Below are 20,628 nucleotides of genomic sequence, written 5' to 3'. Positions count from 1 at the left end.
TTTCCTACTGAATACTTGACCTTTAGTCAGTAATTTGAATTTACATATCATAATGTTTAAGACCATTACTTATAGAGTCTGTCCAGATTTGACTGCACATGAATGAATTCTAGTTTCATCACTTACTAGGTCTTTGAAGTCTATGCCACAAATGGAACATCTGAAAAATGGAAGCAAAAATTTTATCGATCTTACAGGACTGTATTGTAATTGAGATAAAACAGGTAAAGCACTTAAAATAGTGCTGGTAAAGCACTTTAAAATAGTGCTTGTAAAATAGTATCACTTTAAAATAGTGCTTGTCACTGCTAGGAATTTACCCATGGGATACAGGAGTACCGATGCATAGGGGCACTTGTACCCCAATGTTTATAGCAGCACTCTCAACAATAGCCAAATTATGGAAAGAGCCTAAATGTCCATCAACTGATGAATGGGTAAAGAAATTGTGGTTTATATACACAATGGAGTACTACGTGGCAATGAGAAAGAATGAAATATGGCCCTTTGTAGCAACGTGGGTGGAACTGGAGAGTGTGATGCTAAGTGAAATAAGCCATACAGAGAAAGACAGATACCATATGGTTTCACTCTTATGTGGATCCTGAGAAACTTAACAGAAACCCATGGGGGAGGGGAAGGGAAAAAAAAAAAAAAAGAGGTTAGAGTGGAAGAGAGCCAAAGCATGAGAGACTCTTAAAAACTGAGAACAAACTGAGGGTTGATGGGGGGTGGGAGGGAGGGGAGGGTGGGTGATGGGTATTGAGGAGGGCACCTTTTGGGATGAGCACTGGGTGTTGTATGGAAACCAATTTGACAATAAATTTCATATATTGAAAAATAAATAAATAAATACCAGAAAAGAAAAAAAAAATAAAAAAAAAATAAAAAAAATAAACCTCAGTCTCCTGATCAGTAAAATGGGAATAATGCTACCAAAAAAAAAAAAAAAAAAAAAAAAAAAAAAAATAAATAAATAAATAAATAAATAAATAAATAAATAAATAAAATAGTGCTTGTAAGCCCTCAAAAATGTTCCTATAATTATTTCTGAACTTTTTCTATTTAGACTAGACATCAATTATTTCTCATTCTATAATCTATAATTGTTTTCCCTATTCTTTTTGTTTTTATTTTAGTAATCTCTACCTCCAATTTGGAGCTCGAACTCATAACCCTAACATCAAGAGTCACATCTCTACCCACTGAGCTAACCAGGCCCCCTGACTTCACTCATTCTACTCCCTGCTTACCCACTATCTTTCTACTCCAGTTTATCCCTTATTCAGTCCAGAATAAGCCTCCTATACAGCAGGACAGTCACATGATTTAATTACATACTTCCAAAGAAACCATTAATTACTTTCCTTCCGAAGAAAGTAATTAATATTTATAGATAAATTATCTTGAAGCCAAAGCCTCAATTTAACTTCATTTGTTCATGAATTAATTTATGCATTTAATAAATGTTTTTTGAGCACCTATCACATGGGCATTTTATCTTACACCACTCACTATTTTCCAAATATTTCCATGTGCTTTCCCTCATCAATATTTTTCTCATGGTGCTTCCTATCTGTAATGCCCTACTCTCTGCATTTTTAATTGTTCTCTTTTGTTTATGACAGCTTTCTGGAGCAACACAAAATGTGGATTCTTATAATGAAATGCCATAACACTTTGTTTGCATTTTCTATTACCTTTATATTACCTCTCTGCCTTGATTTTGTTTGTTTTGTGTAATCACTCTATGATGGACTGACCTACGCAAATATGGTGATACACAACTATCAGGCTATTTTTTAATTTTGAAATATGAGGTTGAACTTTAGCTATTCTCTGCAATCGTATTTCAAGTTTTGATATTAAGTAAATCTTAGAACAAATTCTGTCAAACACACAGGTACTTATAAACAAATGTTTATTACAAGCAGCCACTATACATTTTATGCAACATATTTAGTAAATTCAAAAAATTCAAGCTAAATTTGGGTGTTATAAACATCACCTTATATGAAATGTTTATGCCAGGCATATGCAAGTATTTTTCAGCAGCAGAATTTTTTTTTCATCCTGCTGCTAGTATCAGACAATCAGAATCACTCCTAACTAATGACTAGATCCAGAATCATTTAAAGATGAAGCTTTAGATGCCATCACTAAGGAAGCAGAGAAGACATTTCTCTAGATTCTGAAACTTTACTCATGCAAAGACAGTGTCTCTAAAATATTCTATCTAATCCATATTTTAATACTTTTAATTTCATGAATAAATTCCATTTCTAACTATAATTATACTAATTATGCTTTTAATTTCAAAAATAAAATGCTAGTAAACAAAGTCTGAAGTGTTAATTGAGACATGGAAAAGCAAGATGTTTATAGAAGCCTTCTTCAGAATTTAATATATCGGATATCCTAATACCCATGAAATGCACATTTTGAAGAACAAATGACTGCCCCTAACGATGTAGAATAAACTGGTATGTATATTCTTAATAATACATGCTGATACATCTTAAAGTAAATTACAGACACTGAAACATAACCTATTGCAATAAAATACCTTTGTAAAAGTTAAAAGCCATATGTTCTGTTTCATATTCAGTGATATAACTACCTACCGGAAAATAGCCGCTAATTAAGTACATACCTACTCACTGATATGAGCTAAACAAAATATTGGCATAAAAACGTAATGAGAATAATTTTGCCACACTACCCAGACTAACAATATAACAGGCTTTTTAATCTAAAAAAAAGTGTATGCAAACAAGTAATGTGAATGTTTCCTCTAGCCTAAAGGTTTAAATCACTGAATAGATTTGAAAGATCTTTGCTTTAAAGGGTAATTTCAAATCTAACTAGCTATAAGTCACTTTTTACCTCATTTTTCAAGTTCTTATTTTTTGAAACTTACTTTTTCAAATTCTATAGTTATAATATTATTGTTCCAGCAATACATTTGAAATGTATCTTGGACCTGAAAATAAACATGTTGTTTCAAAGGGAGGTATAATCAAATCTACCACAGTAATTGTGGATTTATCTGGTTTCCCTATTAATTTTTAATTTGATTTACATAAATTTAAGACATTTGTATTATTACATACATATTCAGAATTGTTATATCTTTTGGTGAGTTAATTATTTTATGTTATAAAATATTCTTTATATATAGTAGGCCTCTAGTGTTAAAGTCTAATCTACATGTTTTTATCATAGCGGTAAGAGATGCGAAATTTCTTTAATGGAATATAAAAAATTACCGAAAATAAAGAGCCTCGAAATAGCATGTACTTATTATCTTATAATTTCCAGGGTCAGGAATCCAGGCATAGATTACCTAAGTCCTCTGCTAAAGGTCTCACATGGCTGCATTCCAAACGTCATGCTGGCAGGACCACCATCTCATCTGCTCTTTGGAGTCTTTTTCAGGCTCTCTGGTTATTGTCAGAACTCTCTCTTTGCAGCTGTAGGATGGAGGTCACTGCTTTCTTATTGGCCGTTGAGTGGGGAGTCAGTCTGAGTTCCTGGAAGATGCTCTCAGGGTCCAGTCATGAGCACCTTTCACAGCAGTGTACTTCTTCAAAGCTAGTGAGAAGTCTCTTTCACGGTCTCCCTTCAGGGAAGGTCTGGACCCTCTTTGAAAAGGCTCAGAGGATTAAGTAAAGTCCAACCAGGATAATCTCCTTTTGGTTAACTCAAAGTTGAGAGATTAAAGACCTTAATTATACAGCAAATCTCTTCACCCTACCACCTTTAATGCAGTGGGATCCCAGCATATACATAAGAACCACCTACACTAAAAGGACCCACTTCCTGCATAATGAAAGGGCCTAACAGCACTTTAACTCCTCCTAACTCTCTTTACCACTTGTTCTTTTGTTATCATGTATTTTTAAACCCCATAAGATGTTATTATAATTTTCTATAACCATGATTCATTATACTTACACATTTAATCTACGGTCTCTCTACATTTCTTTATGTATCTTTGTACTTCTTTTTGGGATGTTTCCTTCTGCCTTTAGTGACAGCTTTAGTATTTTTGTGCTGTATGGTCACTGATTAATTCTGTCAATTTTTCTTTACCTTATTTATTGCAAAAATATCTCTATTCCTGTCTTATTTTGTATGAAATTTTTCTTTAATAGATGGATATTCTAAGAACAGATGCCAAAATAGGGTTAGATATGAAATAAATTATTTGGGGGAAATGCCTCTGAGAGAAAATGAAGGAGTTGGGGGCAGAGAATGGCTGAGAGAGCCCTCAGATAGCAATGCAGGTCAGACCGAGAGATGGAGGAAGAGGAGAGGAAGAAAGGAGAGAACAGCTAGTTAGAAGTGTCTTATTCTATAGCATGATTCTAAGGAGATTTTGCCAAATCTGTGAGGGAGCCCATCAGAAGACAGTTGCCCATCAAAAGGGTTCCTAATCTCTTAGGAATGGGCTTGCCATAGTTAATCCCTGTCTCAGGGTTTATTTAGCTAAGAGCAGTCTGTGAAAAGTATGACTTCTGAGCTAATCCAAGCACGGATTTCAGCAGAAGCCTTTAGGTAATTATGCTTTCTGCAGTTGGAAGTTGGAGAGGAACATCGATTTGACAGACATAGTATAGACTTCTATTTTTGTATTTAATTCTTTCAGAACTTAGACTATTATCTATTGTTTTCTAATTGTCATTGTTTCTGTCAAGAAATCAGTTCTCAGTCTTTGTTGCTGATTTGAAAATAAGTAATATGTCTTTTTATTTTATCTAAAGTTTTAATATTGTCTTTGATTTCTAGGAGTTTTGCTATGAAGAGCCAAGATGAGGATTTTTTTGTACTTAACATGTTTGCTGTTTTTTAAAACTTTAATCTGGCTTCATGTCTTTCACAACTTTAGGAAATTCTTAGCCATTATATACCCAAATATGTCTTGTCAATATCATAGAGTTTTTTGTCCTCCTGTGCCAAGTATATGTGCAACATATATTAGGCACTTACACTTGTGTCCCCAATGTCTCTTATGACTTTTTTCTGTATTTTCCATCCTTTTGTCTTTTTATATTTCAAAGTGGTTATTTTCATATATGCTAACTTTCAGTTTTCAAATCCTCTCTCCAATTATGTATAATCTGACGTTAAATCCATTTGTTGAATTTTTAAAAATTTTTTAAATGTCTATTTTGAGAGAGAGAGAGAGAGAGAGAGAGCGCATGCGAGCGGGGGAAGTGCAGAGACAGAGGGAGACACAGAATCCGAAGCAGGCTCCAGGCTCTGAGCTGTCAGCACAGAGCATAACACAGGGCTCAAACTCACTGACTGTGAGATCATGTCCTGAGCCGAAGTCAGATGTTTAACCAACTGAGCCACCCAAGTGCCCCTGTTGAGTTCTTTTTTAAAAAAAAAATTTTTTTAGGGGCAGCTGGGTGGCTCAGTCGGCTAAGCGTCTGACTTCAGCTCAGGTCATGATCTCACAGCTCGTGACTTCCAGCCCTGTGTTGGGCTCTGTGCTGACAGCTTAGAGCCTGGAGCCTGCTTTGGATTCTGTGTCTCCCTCTCTCTCTGCCCCTCCCCAACTTGTGCCATGTCTCTGTCTCTCAAAAATAAAGAAACATTAAAAAAATTTTTTAAATTAAAAAAAATTTAAAAAAATTAACGTTACTTTATTTTTAGAGGGCAGGAGGGGCAAAAAGAGAGGGAGACAGAGCCAGCCAGATGCTCCTGATGAGTTATTTTTATTAATTGAAGTTTTTAATTTTAGTTTATTTATTTAAAATGCACACTTTCTAGTTCACTGCTAAAACTCTCTGTTTTGGTTTATCTTCTCAAACATTAATCACAGATAACTGAAGATCTATGTTCACTAATTCTAATATTTTCATTGCCTGTAGATTCATTTCTATTACTTTTTTTTTTAAACTTATGGCTAATTTTGGTTGAATGCCATACATTGTGTTGAAAACTGAAGAGACAGTACAACTTTGTTAGTGGTATTATTTTTCTCAGGACAGGAATCATTTTGTTTCCCACAGTTACGTGCTTTTATCTACTATACGCAAGGGTTGAACTAATTTGAAGCTAGGCCTCAACATTTGTGAAAGATTATCATTTCTAATTTACTCTTTCTGTAACTTTTAGCTTTTGGGTCTCCCAAGCGAAAATGTGGAGATCTACCTCTACACTGACATGTAAACCAAAAGCCCGCCTCCCTACTCCATGTTGTATGAAGAAAATTCTCCTTCCTTCCAAGCCTCTGGTTTTGAATCAACAGATTCTTTAAGAAAGGTGATTCCAAATATTCAGCTTGCCTGTCTAATCTCTTCTTGGGGGAACCTTGGCCTTCAAATTCTTGCTACCTTGGTAGCTTTCTGATGTTTCCAAACAAATGCTATCATTGCTTATTACTATTATTATTATTATCATTATTATGTAGAGTTTTTAGTTCTACTTAGTGGGAGGCTTGGTCTGAATAAAGTTAGCACATTATTGTCGGAAGTGGCAATTCCTTTTATGTAAATTTTAAGTAATAGAAAATATTTATGGGTGAAGTTTTTCATTCTATTCTAGCAAACTTCAGGACCTTTATTGAGATGATAAGAATGTAGTAAGATTTTATTTTCCCTTCTTTATTTGTTAATTCACTGGACTATGATTCTGATTAATAGGACCACACATGTGCAAATGTGTTATAAATCCTATTAAAGTTAATTTATTTTTAAAGAGGAAAGCACGTATTTGACTCCTGTTATAGTCTTACTTTACCAATTGAAAGAGAAAAGTATTTATAAAAATTATATCTCCCTTTTATATTCCCTCAATTATATTTTTTCAAATCCAAAATAGGACTGTATCTTAAATATATAGGACAGTTAATAATGTAAAAGTGCCTACTTTGCTTTTAAAATTGCATGTTAAATATCAAAATTCAGATGGATAAATAGTGAAAATTATATGTTTCACTCTCAAAGTAAAGGTCACACTGAGCATTTTTAGCCTAAGAGTAGCTATTAAATATAGGCCTAATAATCATCCAATTTGGAAATAAGACTGTAGATTATTACATAAAACAAGGACATTTTATTTGAAATGTATTTTAGCTAATAAAAATATGGGTCATGTTAAACATATATTACCAAAATATAATTAGCATTTCCAAATGCACTTGACAAAAATGCATGGTAAAAATCAAACTAAGTATTTGGAGGTCTACAAACTACACAACTGGAAAGAAACCAGTATGTTATCTATGCTATGACTATGTTGTTAAAAATTTTTACCTTTAACCCTATGAGGCAGGCCTATATTGAAAGCAGTGGTCAGTCAGGGCATCTGGGTGGCTCAATTGGTTAAGCATCCGACTTTGGTACATGTCATGATCTTGCGGTTTGTGGGTTCGCGCCCCATGTCAAACTCTATATTGACAGCTCACAGCCCGGAGCCTGCTTCGGATTCTGTGTCTCCCTTTCTCTCTCTGCCCCTGTCCCACTGTGCTCTGCTCTCTCTCTCAAAAATAAACATTTAAAAAAATTAAAAAAAAAAAAAAAGAAAGAAAGCAGTGGTCAGTCATACTAATTGCTGCAGAGAATATTTGGTTTTGGTGATGAATTTTAATTTTAAAGTTGCTTAAATTTTAAAAAATTGGGGGTGGTAAAGTTCTAGGTTAATGTATCCCTAAGCATAGCCATAAGCCTAAGCAAATTCAATAATAACTATAATTAATCAAAAGAATATACACCACTATTAGAAAGTATATCAATAAAGACTATTCTTTGCATTCTCAGAAAACAATTGACAATGGTTTTCTTCTAAAATGTGCAATTTCTCTTACCTAACCCCATAAATCTTCACAAAACCTCCTATGTACAAAAATCACTTGGAGAACCACCTCTCATTAATTAGAATGGCTAAAATTAAAAAATATAAATAAATAAATTTAAAAATAAACTAAAAATACCAGTTCCTAGTGACAATGATAAACACTTATTCACTGCTGATGCAAATGCAAAATTGGAGAACCACTTTGAGAGACAGTCCAGCAGTTTCTTACAAAGCAAAACATTGCCTTACCATGTGATCCAGAAATCACGCTCCTAGAAATTTATCCAACCAATTTGAAAATGTATGTCTACACAAAAAACCTGAATGTTGGTAGCATCTATATTCATAATTACCCAAAACTGGAGGTGATCATGATGCCCTTCAATAGATGAGTGAATAAACAAACTGTTCCACATCCATACAGAAAATATTATTCAGCAAGAAAATAAACAAGTTATCAGACCAGGAGAGGACATGGATGAATCCAAAATGCTAAGTGATAGGAGCAGGTCTGAAAAGGTCATATACTGTAATCACCCTGATTACATAACATTCTAGAAAAGACAGACTATAGACATGATAAAGAATCATCAGTAGTTCCAGGAAAGGGTGCAGGTTGAATAAGTAAAGCACAGGGGATTCTTCAGCACAACGAAACCATTCTGTATGACACTATACTTGTGAACACACAACACTATGCATTTTCCAAACTCTAAAAAACTTTTCAGTACAAAGAATCAATCTTAATGAAACATAATCCTAAAAAATAACTTAGAAGCTCTGTGGATCCAAAGACAGAAAGCAATATGTTAAAAATAAATAAAACAATCTTACTGCATTTACAAATGTATGAAACAATATCAGTAAAGGAGATAAAAGAAAAACATGCTGATCTAAATAATTTTAGAAATAAGTTGGTAAGACTAAAGGCAGAAGAAACTGTACAGAAGAAATAAGCATATGGAAACTCTGTACTTTTCTCATAATTTTTCTGTAAATAAATTAAAAAAAAAAAACTGTCCCACCAAAGGTACCTGGAAACATTTTACTTAGATAATCACGAAATAGGTAAAGACATTACCAATATCTTTTGAAGATATAGGGGCTGGATTGGCATTAATAGCCAAGGATTCAAAGCACCAAATAGCTTTGTATTGTCAAAATAAGGGTAGATGGTGGTCAGGTAATAAATGCAGTCCTCGGATCACTGCAGCTCACAATGAATCTTCTGTATTCATAGACTCACAAAGTGGTCATTTTCAAAATGTACTACTGGACTGACTAAACTTGATAGCAGAAAACTTACATGGGACTTTTGATCTGTGAGATAAGAGCCATCATTGTAGGGAAAACAAAAAGAAATCTTCGGAGATTCCTTCACCAAGGTAGTATATCAACAGTATTACCAGGCACAACTTCTGCCATAATAGTTACTATTCATATAACTAAAAACAAACTAACAAACAAAAAACACAAAACGGCATCATCTCAGCAAATTCAAACAAAGTACATAACAAATCCAAAGTGCATTTCTGACAAAGCACCCAGTAAACTAGGAACAGAAAATCATTTCCTCAAAGTAATAAAGGGCACCTAATATCATACTTAATGGTGAAAGACTAAATTCTTTCCTCAAGATAGGAAAAAGACAGGATACCTACTTTCAGCAGGTATCTATTCAACATTATACTGGAGTTTCTAGCTAGTGCCCCAGACAAGAAAAATAAATAAAAGGTATTCATATTTGAAAGAAAAAAAGCAAAATTGTCGATATTCAGTCGCATATGACATAATCCTCTGCACTGAAAATCCTAAGGAAACCACACACACACACACTTACTTCCATTCACTGGATTAATACACATTTAATAATGTTACATAATATAAGAGCAACATACAAAAGTCAACTGTATTTCTATAATGCACAATGAACATTCTGAAAAAGTAATGAAAAATATTCACAGTAACAGCAACCAGAATAATACTCAGTAATAAATTTAACTAAAGGGATAAAAGACTTGTGAAAGACTATATGAAAACCATAAAAGCTTGCTGTGAGATTTTAAGAGATCTAAATAAATACATATTCCATGTTTATGGATTAGAAAATTCACTATTTTTTATGATGGCAACCCTCTCCAAATTGATCTACAGATTCAAGAAAATACTGGTCAATGTTTCACTAGGTATTTTTGGTAGAAATTAACAAGCTTATTAGTAAAATTAATATTTAACTGTAATGACTAACAATTTGGAAAAGAATAAAAGTGGAGGGCATATATTATCTGATTTCCAAACTTCTTGTAATAACCAAGACAAAGTTTTTTTGGTGTATTAGACATATAAACTAATGGAACAAAACTGATAATCCAGAAATAACCTATTAAATTTGAATAATTATGGCTAAGAAACAAAAATAATTGGGAAGGGGATAGTCTTTTCAACAAATGGTCATAGGACGATGAATTTTCTATATGCAAAAAGATGAACTTAGAACCTTACCTCACACTATATACAAAACTCAATGCAAAATAAGTCATATGCATAAATATAAGAGTTAATATCACAAAGCTTCTAAAATAATATCTAGGAGGTAATATCAGAGCATTGGGATAGGCAAAGATCTCTTAGATAAAACACCAAAATATGATTCATAAATGAAAACAGTGTTTAACTTTATCAACATTAAAAACTCCTGTGCTTTGAAATGCATCATTAATAAAACTGAAAAAACAAACCACTTTTGAAAATCATATATCTAATAACAAACTTGTATCCAGAATATATAAATAACCCATTCAAGTTGATATTTAAAAGCCAAAAATTCCAATTAAACAACAGGCAAAAGATCTGAATAAATATTTCACCAAAGAACATATGTGAATGTCAAATACACACATGAAAAGATGTTCAATATCCTTAGTAATTAGGGAAATGAAACTGAAAATTACTCTGACATACCGCTACATACATATACTAATTGCTATTATCAAAAAGATATTTTAAAAAAAAACAAATATTGGTAAAATGTGGAAAAGAGATACCCTCACACTGCCTGTGGGAATAAAACTGGTTCAGCTATTGTAGAAAGAGTTTAGAATGTTTTTTGAAAAAATGTATATATACCATATGGTCCTACCTTTCCATTTCTAGATATTTACTAAGGAAATATAAAAACATATGTCCATGTAAAGACTTGTATATGAACATTCATACTAGCATTGTTCGTAACACCCCTAAACTGGAAACAACCTAAATATGTCAACCAGTAAATGGATAAGCACAGTGTGTTGTATTCATATCACATGTTCCATATGCAGAGCACTACATATCATATGATTAAATTTATATAAATGTCCAGGAAAGTCAAAGCTATAGAAAGAAAAAGCAGATAATCAGTTATCTGGGGCTGATGAGAATGGAGATTGCTGGAAATGGTCAAGAAGATACTACTGGGGTAGTGAAAGTGCTTTAATACTGTAGTGATGGTTACATAGATCTATAAATTTACTGAAAAGTAACAATAGTAAATTTATGCCTGAGATTATTGTATGTAAATGTTAACTCGGTTAGTTATATATATATTTATCACATCCTGGTGGAAAGTGGCAGAGAACAAAGAAAGGTGGCCCCATTCCTATCTCTAATTCACCAGTCTGGCAACTATATATTGTGTGCTTCACTCAGTTATCTTCTTCATGAGTAAATATACCTATTATGGGCAGAATAATGGTCCCTCAAAGATGTTTACTACCCAATATCCAGAACCTGTAACTAAGTTAGGTCACATGGTAAAGAGGAATTAAAATTGCAGATGGAATTAAGATTGCTACCTAGTGACCTTGAGACAGGAAGACTATTTTGGATTATCCATGTGGGGCCAATGTAATCACAAGATTCTAGTAAAGTAAAGGCAGCAAGAATGTTATCATTAGAGTGACACAACATGAGGAAGACTTCACTGGCTTTGAAGATGGTATAAGGTCATAAGCCAAGGAATGAGAACAGCCTCTAGAAGCTGGAGAAGGAAGAAAATGATTTATTCCTTAGAGCCTCCAGGAGAGAACACAACACAAGCCTGCTAACACCTTGATTTTAGCCCAGGGGGACCTATTTCAGACTTCTTACCTCCAGAACTGTAAGATAATAAATGTGTGTTACCTTAAACCACTATATAAGTTGTGATTTTTTAAACCATGGTTATAGAAAAGTGGACATAGACCCATCCCCCAACTGCTGGGAATGCTGGTTACTAATGACTCATACATGTGTTTTTTAGTGGAAACTGTCCTCAGTTGTATGAAATTATAAACTCCAAAGACTTTTTACTCCCAGTGCTGCCAATGATTGGCTGATGTGGAGTTACAAAGGCCTTAGTTATCAGGAGTAAACTGCAGATCCTCTTATCATTCTTCCTGGTCCTAAACTCATTTTCTTAAAGTTGCATATTCTAAGACCACTTCCCAATAAATTTTTGGCAGACAACTCTCTGAGTCTGTTTCCTTTGTCATAGCTCCATCAAAATAGGCTTACTATAGAGTATCTTCCTCTTCACTGACAGCTACATAAACATATATGTCCCAAATTCAGAATTTTTAGAATCTCTAACTCACTAAATTTTCCTTAATAGACTGTTTTCAGGTTTTCCTCCAGATTGCACATTCTGATGAACACCTACGTTCCCAATGAGCATAGTGCTATTGATGCACACACTGATGTTTCTAAATAAGGCATTTTCTAAAGTATTTCATAATTTATTCAAAGCCACAGGTTTGAAAGGTGAGGTTGCAATTCAACAGGTATGTAGAAAAAACAACCTCAAAGCTCTCCATTGACAATGCTATTACCACAATACATTGCAGAAAAAAAAAATAAAAATAATTTTTTAATATAATTTATTGCAAATTGCCTAACATACAGTATGTAAAGCATGCTCTTGGTTTTTGGGGTAGATTCCCGTGGTTCATCACCTACATACAACGCTAAGTGCTCATCCCAACAAGTGCCCTCCTCAATGCCCATCACCCATTTTCCTCTATCCCCCACCCCCCCAATCAACCCTCAGATTGTTCTCTGCATTTATGAGTCTCTCGTGGTTTGCATCCCTCACTCCCTGTTTATAATAATTTTTCCCCCTTCCCTTCCCCCATGGTCTTCTGTTAAGTTTCTCAAGATCCACATATGAGGGAAAACATGAAACCTGTCATTCTCTGATGGACTTATTTCACTCAGCATAATACCTTCCAGTTACATCCATGTTGCTGCAAATGACATGATTTCATTCTTTCTCATTGCCAAACAGTATTCCATTGTATATATAAACCACATCTTCTTTATCCATTCATCAGTTGATGGACATTTAGGCTCTTTCCATAATTTGGCTATTGTTGAAAGCATTGCTATAAACATTGGGGTCCATGTACCCCTATGAGTCAGCACTCCTGTATCCTTTGGATAAATTCCTAGTAGTGCTACTGCTGGGTCGTAGGGTAGTTCTATTTTGAATCTAATCTAATCTAATCTAATCTAATCTAATCTAGGAACCTCCACACTGCTTTCCAGTGTGGCTGCACCACTTTGCATTCCCACCAACAGTGCAAAAGGATTCCCTTTTCTCCACATCCTCGCCAGCATCTGTTGTTTCCTGAACTGTTAATTTTAGCCACTCTGAAAGGTGTGAGGTGATATCTCAGTGTGGTTTTGATTTGTATTTCCCTGATGATGAGTGACACTGAGCATCTTTTCATGTGTCTGTTGGCCATCTGGAGGTCTTTTTTGGAAAATTTATTCATGTCTTCTGCCCATTTCTTCACTGGATTATTTGTTTTTTGGGTGTTGAGTTTGGTAAATTCTTCACAGATTTTAGATACTAACCTTTATCCAATATGTCATTTGCAAATACCTTTTCCCATTCTGTCATCTTCTAGTTTTGCTGATTGTTTCATTCACAGTGCAGAAGCTAAAAAACAACAACAACAACAACAACAACAACAACAAAAAACCTTTTAAACAGCCATTATAACTCTTAAGAACTATAAAGAACAAACTGATGTTACCAGAGGGGAGGTAGTGAGGGTTTAGGGGAAATAGGAGATGGGAATTAAAGAGTACATGCTGAGATAAATAAATAAAATTATTTTTAAAAATAACCTTATAGTTGCTTACAATGTATAGAGCCATGCACAATGGAAGCATAACTACATTTTTACTTTGAAACATTATATCAGTAGTTCAATATTAAATACATGTGGAAGATTTCTATATGACTGACTGTTATGCATTAGGTCCTACTTCTTTTTGAGTGGCACCAGTCTAATTAATCACTGTTCATGCCTCATAGCTATCAGATACTGGGTTTCACATGAATCAACAGTTAATAAAATTCGTAAGTCTTGAAGAGAGGTCAGGAATTTGAGAAGCACTATTATTTTTGCTTAATTTTACCCTTTGTGAAATATAGATAACTTGAAAAGTACTGCTTATATTCATCTACCTTTTTTTCATTTAATCAGCTTTTATTGAGCATATTTGGGAATTCTTGTTATGTATTTGACAAAAGGTACATCTTTATTACTGAACTGCTTGTACAGTTGATTTAAAATTAGAAGTGAAAGGGACCCTAGGGTGATTAATTCATGTCAAAGAATTTGTTGAGAGAAAAAGTAGACAGCAGTGTTTTCATTCTATATCTAAGGGAATAAAGCCTTGAAAGTTTATGGGACCCCCAGGTTATAAAGCTAATGGTGGCAGAGGCAGGATGGAAACACAGGTCTAATGTTCTTTCTACCAAAAGAACCCTTAAAAGCAGAAGAAGAAAGAAGGGAAATTAATGAGATGAGAAGTGTGAGAACTGACCTGCCACTGTTGGCTTCAAAATGGAGGGGACCATGCCAAAAGCAAGGAAGAAACTGAAATTTGCCAACAACCAATGATTGAGAAAGAAGACACCAAGCCAAGATGAGAATGCAACTGTGGCTGCCATGCTGATTTCCACCATAAGAAACCAACCGTGCTATGCTAGACTTCTGAACCACAGAAATCTCAGATCATAAATTGATTTTAAGCAACTAATCTTTGCTAATGTGTATCTCAACAATGGAATCTGTTATTTCTACTGCGTAATCCATGAGTGAAACATTTCTCTCCAGTGTTTCCTTGTTTCTAACCTCATATTGGGCCATCCAGAAACTTGAAAGGAAGGAACCCTGTACATATGGCTGCTTGAAGGGTAATCAAATATGAAGCATGAAAGTAAGAATGATGTCAGAGAAACTGCTTTAACTTCTGATTTGGCCAGTTGTGGGATGTGTGATCTTAAATAAGTCTTTTCCTATTTTTTTAAATCTTAGATTTCATGGCTAATAAAAAGATAAATTATCCACTCCAATGAGTGAAGATTGGAGAGTTGTGAAGGGACACCTGGGTGGCTCAGTTGGTTAAGTGCCTGACTTTGGCTCACGTCATGATCTCATAGTTCATGGGTTCAAGCCCTGCATCGGGCTCTGTGCTGACAGATCTGGAGCCTCCTTCAGAGTCTGTCTCCCTCTCTCTCTGCCCCTTCCCCTGTCACACTTTGTGTCTCAAAAATAAACAAACGTTAAAAAAACAAATTAAAAAAAACTGTAACCTGAAAAATGAGATTATTAAATTTAATGAGTAAATTTATTAATTTACCTAATCTAGATTGGATTGATGACTATGTGACAGAGGATGATCTATATCAAAACATTTGTTTCAAGAAAAATGGCAGTAGAGAGAACAGTCTTAAAGATGTAAGTGGATGGGAATGGAGTAAAAGATTTTAAAGCAATTTCAGCAAACTCAGGATAATCACTGCTAACTATTATCCAAAATGCAAGTTATGCTGTAGTGTCAAAATATCTTCAATCCTTCATCAACAGCTAGTTCCAAAAACTTAAATTACCTTTTAAGAAAAGAAATGTATTCTAGGTTTGGTACATTTTTGGATTAAAGTTGACAAATCCTTAATTATCAAACACTGTTATATGTATGCATGACAAGTATCTAATTCGCTCCACATGCATCTCCAAAGATTTAGGCCGTGTTCAGTGAGGTGAGTCCAAAAGTCATACATTTAGAATGTGAAAATAACATAAAACTTCAAAAACAGTTTGTAAATATTCTGCATCTGCACTTATCTCATTGTAGACTAGCAATAAATGGAAATAAACAGTTCAGGTTCTGGTACCAGTCTGGGGCCACATCTTTTAGTCCAACACTGCTTTATTCCATAGCTTTGTTATATAATTTGTGAGACATGGGAGTGATTCCTAGCAATCTTAGCAATTCTTTTATAAATATTTTCAGGAGGTTCCTAGGTTTGAATTGGCATGTTTGGTGCCAAAATTTTATATTATAGGTTAATTTTGCTCTGTGTTTTTCTGGAAGCTTGTACCAAATCACCAGTTAGGAACTTGTTGCCTATCTGATTGATTTGTACTACATTTATGAGTCCAGAACCGAGGTATGCTTTGAAAAAATGTGTAAAATTAAGAAATATACAATGCGTTGGTACCATTATTATCTATTTAAGGTTTTGGTAACATTTTTCGTGTCATATATACATTTACATTAAATAAAACCTGTATATTAAATTGATTTATTTTTCACATAATTCCTACTTCAATGTTCTTAGTAAAATATATTAAGTGGTAGAGTATTTTCATATATGAAACATTAATCATCAAAATCTGGTTTATTTAAAACCTAAGGTTTATAGTATTTGAATTCTGAATTATTGTGGAATTAAAATGGCTTGCTCTCTCTCTATATATAAAAGATATATATCTTTTATATATAGCTATATATATATATATATATATATAAGGTGCCAAATTTAAACAATAAATTGAAATTGATGATACTAATTGGTAAAAATCTTAAAAACACTACATTTGGGAGTGAGTTAGTATAGTGAGTTAAATAGTAGTCCCCAAAAAGGTATGTTCACCAGAAGCTCAGAATGTGACTTGATTTGAAATAAATGCCTTTGCTGATGTAATTAAAGTAAGAATCTTGAGATCATCCTGGATTTAGGTTGAGCCCTAAGTATAATGATGAGTTTCCTTATAAGAGCCAGAAAAGAAAATACAAAGAGACATGGAAACATCATTTGGAATATGGAGACAGGCTGAAGTGATACATCTCTAAGCCAAGGAACACCAAAGACTGCCTATACTCAGTAGATGCCAGGAGTGACATCTGAAACATACTTTTCATCAGAGCTCCTAGAAAGAACTAACCTTTCTAACACTAATTTCGGACCTTTGGCCCCCCTGAACTGCAAGTAAAAAACCAACTGCTGTTGTAATTCACCAAGGTTATGGTAATTTGTTACAGCAACCCTAGGATACTAATACAGTGTGGTATATATTACTATTATCCACAATTTTTTGCCTATCTGTATATGTACACATACTTTGCCAAGGGACTTCTCACTAATAGGGAGCATCTATTTCCTTGCCTCTTAGACTGTGGGTTTGCTCATCTGACTTGTGAGGCAAATGATTGAAGCAGATATGAGAAGAGAGTGAACAAGTTTTAAGCCCACACTTTCAGAAATCTTACATATTTCTGCTTGTTCTTTTAAGCTTCAGCCAGGCCCAGAGAAAGAAGGTGCTTGGCTAGCCCACTGGACCTAGAAGAATCAGGAATAAAAGTGCTCTTGCCAACATACAGTAAACAATAAGTAATTGCTATTTTAAGTCTCTATGTTTCAGTATGGTTTTTACACAACTACCATTTATCAATAAAATAAAGAAATATCATTCTTTTCCTTTAAAATTTTTTAATGTTTATTTTTGAGAGAGAGACAGGGAGAGACAGAGAGATAGACGGAGCACGAGCGGGGAAAGGGCAGGGAGTGAGGGAGACACAGAATCCAAAGCAGACTCCGGGCTCTCAGCTGTCAGCACAGAGCCAGATGTGGGGCTCGAACCCACGAGATCATGACCTGGGCCAAATAGGATGCTTAACTGACTAAGCCACCCAGGTTCCCCTGAAATATAACTCTTTTCAATAATACACTTTTTGTTAAGAACTGTTTCAAGTTATGGGGCACCTGGGTGGCTAAGTCGGATAAGCATCTGACTTCAGCTCAGTTCATGATCTCATGGTTTGTGGGTTGAGGCCCCACGTCAGGTTCTGTGCTGACAGCTCAGAGCCTGGAGCTTGCTTGGGATTCTATACCTCCTTCTCTCTCAGAGCTTGCACCCAATCTCTCTCTGCCTCTCAAAAGAACTGTTTCAAGTTAATGATTTATCCTGAATGTCCTACTAAGAGGAGTTTTTAATTGGGTGGGAAACAATGGCAATTAAACAAAAAAAAGTAATCTCTTCTCCAGATTGACAAGTCTTTAGTAAAGTACTATGAAGTCCTTTTGAAATCAGTAAGAACTGGATTTTGATATTTTTTAAGTTTATTTATTTATTGTGAGAGTGAGAGAGTGAGAGTGGGGGAGGGGCAGAGAGAGAGAGAGAGAGAGAGAGAGAATCCCAAGCAGGCTCCATTCAGCTCAGGTCTTGATCTCATGACCATGAGATCATGACCCGAGCCGATATTAAGAGTTGGATGCTTAACCAATGAGCCACCCAGGCGTCCCTGGATTTCAACATTTTAATGTATTTATCCTATGTGCTTATGTCAAGGACATGATGGTGTTCCATGTCCATAAACATTTGCCTCTGGTCACGTTATGCTCTTACTCTACATGCTTTAGTTCATAAAGATAAATAGGTAAATGCAAACTCCCTAACAAGATGTACAAGGGGTTTGTGGTCTGGCCCTATTTATTTACCTGTAGCAGACGTTTTTGTGTCCCATATCATATCCCCTCAGCCCAACTTAGATATCATATGCAGCTACTGTGGAGAGTTCATGAGCACAGTTTATGCCTCTAATTCATCTCTTTATAATTTGTGTCAAATTCATCCCTTATGACAACATTCATCTCAAATGTATGCAGCAAATCTTTCAGTTGCCTTCCAGCCCAGTGATTCTCCTCATGGGGTGGAAGGTGGTCCCAGGCTGCCAGAGCTCCTAGATGTATCCTGGGAACATGGAGGAATTAATTTCCCAGGGCAACCTCAGTTGATATGACCTGAATGCCTCTAGGTAAATTTTCCGGCCTTCCTTTGTTTAAGAGGACAATTCTAGAAGATATTATTTATCCCTCTCAGGAGCCCTGATGAAACTGAGCCCCCATTATACAAAGGAGGGATCATGATAGTTATTCTTACCTTAACTTTTTCTTCTTGCTTTAATAACCCTTCCTGTTCTTTCACTCTTGCTTCTTGGGATCACCTTCTAATTAAAAATTTAGCACCCAAATCTTTGGCTCAGGCTCTGCTTTAGGAGGAATCCAAACACCACCCCTCCACTCAATCTTATCTCTCACTCATTTTTTGCCACTTGAGCTATATTATTTATAGTTCCCAATAAGTTTTCACACTCAAATGTGCTAATTTGCATATGTTACTCATATGGCTTTCTAGGACACTCTCCCTAAGAACTCATTCTCTATCTATCTCTTAATTTTACTCAGGTGTTCTTGCCCTTCAAGTTATACCTTAGGGACCACCCCTTCCATAATATTCCTCCAAAGATGTCTTGCCTGAAGTGCTCCCTTTAATGAATCCATATATCATTGTACTGATAACCCTGAATAATAAGAAAATATTTATTTGCCATACTCTATCAGTTTATACCACTACTGTAATAAAGAATAGAAAAAAAATTGTTGTCAAGTGTCAATCCTCCCCTGTTGAAAAAGAATTTCCAGATATTTCATAGCCCTGTCCTCAGATACATTTGTTACTCAAAACCATCCTTACTGACAGCCTTGTTTTCATTTTCATTTGCTATGAAGGTTTCCAAGTATGAAACTATGTTTCTAGATAAAACTAGCAACATTGGAAAATCCATTATTTAATCTATCTGTTCATTAATACAATAATAAAGTTCATTTTGTGTGTTCAGGCACTATAATAAGCACTGAGATACATAGTTAAATAAGACAATTCCCATGTCTTTTAAAAAAATTAAAAAAAAAAAACAAACAATAGAGAGATTCAGGTGATGAAGTAAGCCCAAGATATATTTTCATCAATGTTCTTCATAAGAGGAAAGAAGGCTTTTGATCTAGACATAATTAAAGCAAAGCATAATAATGGTGGTTAAGATATATTGAGAGTTTACTACTGTCTAAGCACACAACCAAGCAGAGTATCTCAAATGCTAACAACCTTTTGATCTAGATACCTTATTCCCACTGTATTGAATAGAAATTCGTAGCAAAGACAAATTAAGCAAGTACCCAGAGAAAAGCAAAGAATTAAGAGTTTAACCGAGAACTCTAATTCATGTTGTCAGGATCTGTAATTCCTATGCTTTGACACCACATTTCAGATATTTAGGTATTATACAAGAGATCACCAAAGTGTTCAGGTGAATGAGGAAAGAGAACAGAATACATTGGAAAAAGTTCATAACGGTAGATTAGTTGGTGATAATTGATAATATTTTCCCATAATTAACCACAAATACTAAACTGGTAGAATTACTTTTTTGCTTTGAGAGTGGATTTTTCAAAATATGGAGTCACAAAACTGACCTAAGTAACCACTTCATTTGAGTCTATTCACACATGCCACTAGAATTTAAAAACAGTATTTTATCTCAGAAGTGTATTTTTTTAAACTCACCAATGTGGCCGTATGACAACAGTGAAATGTCATGTATTTCCAAAGGAAATGCATTGTTTTGGCAGAGGCCATTCATTCGATATTTCTGATTTGCAAT

The sequence above is a fragment of the Panthera pardus genome, unplaced genomic scaffold (assembly GCF_024362965.1).
Source record: "Panthera pardus isolate Hobbes unplaced genomic scaffold, ASM2436296v1 HiC_scaffold_25, whole genome shotgun sequence".
Taxonomy (NCBI): domain Eukaryota; kingdom Metazoa; phylum Chordata; class Mammalia; order Carnivora; family Felidae; genus Panthera; species Panthera pardus.
Note: the sequence above shows the minus strand (reverse complement) of the source record.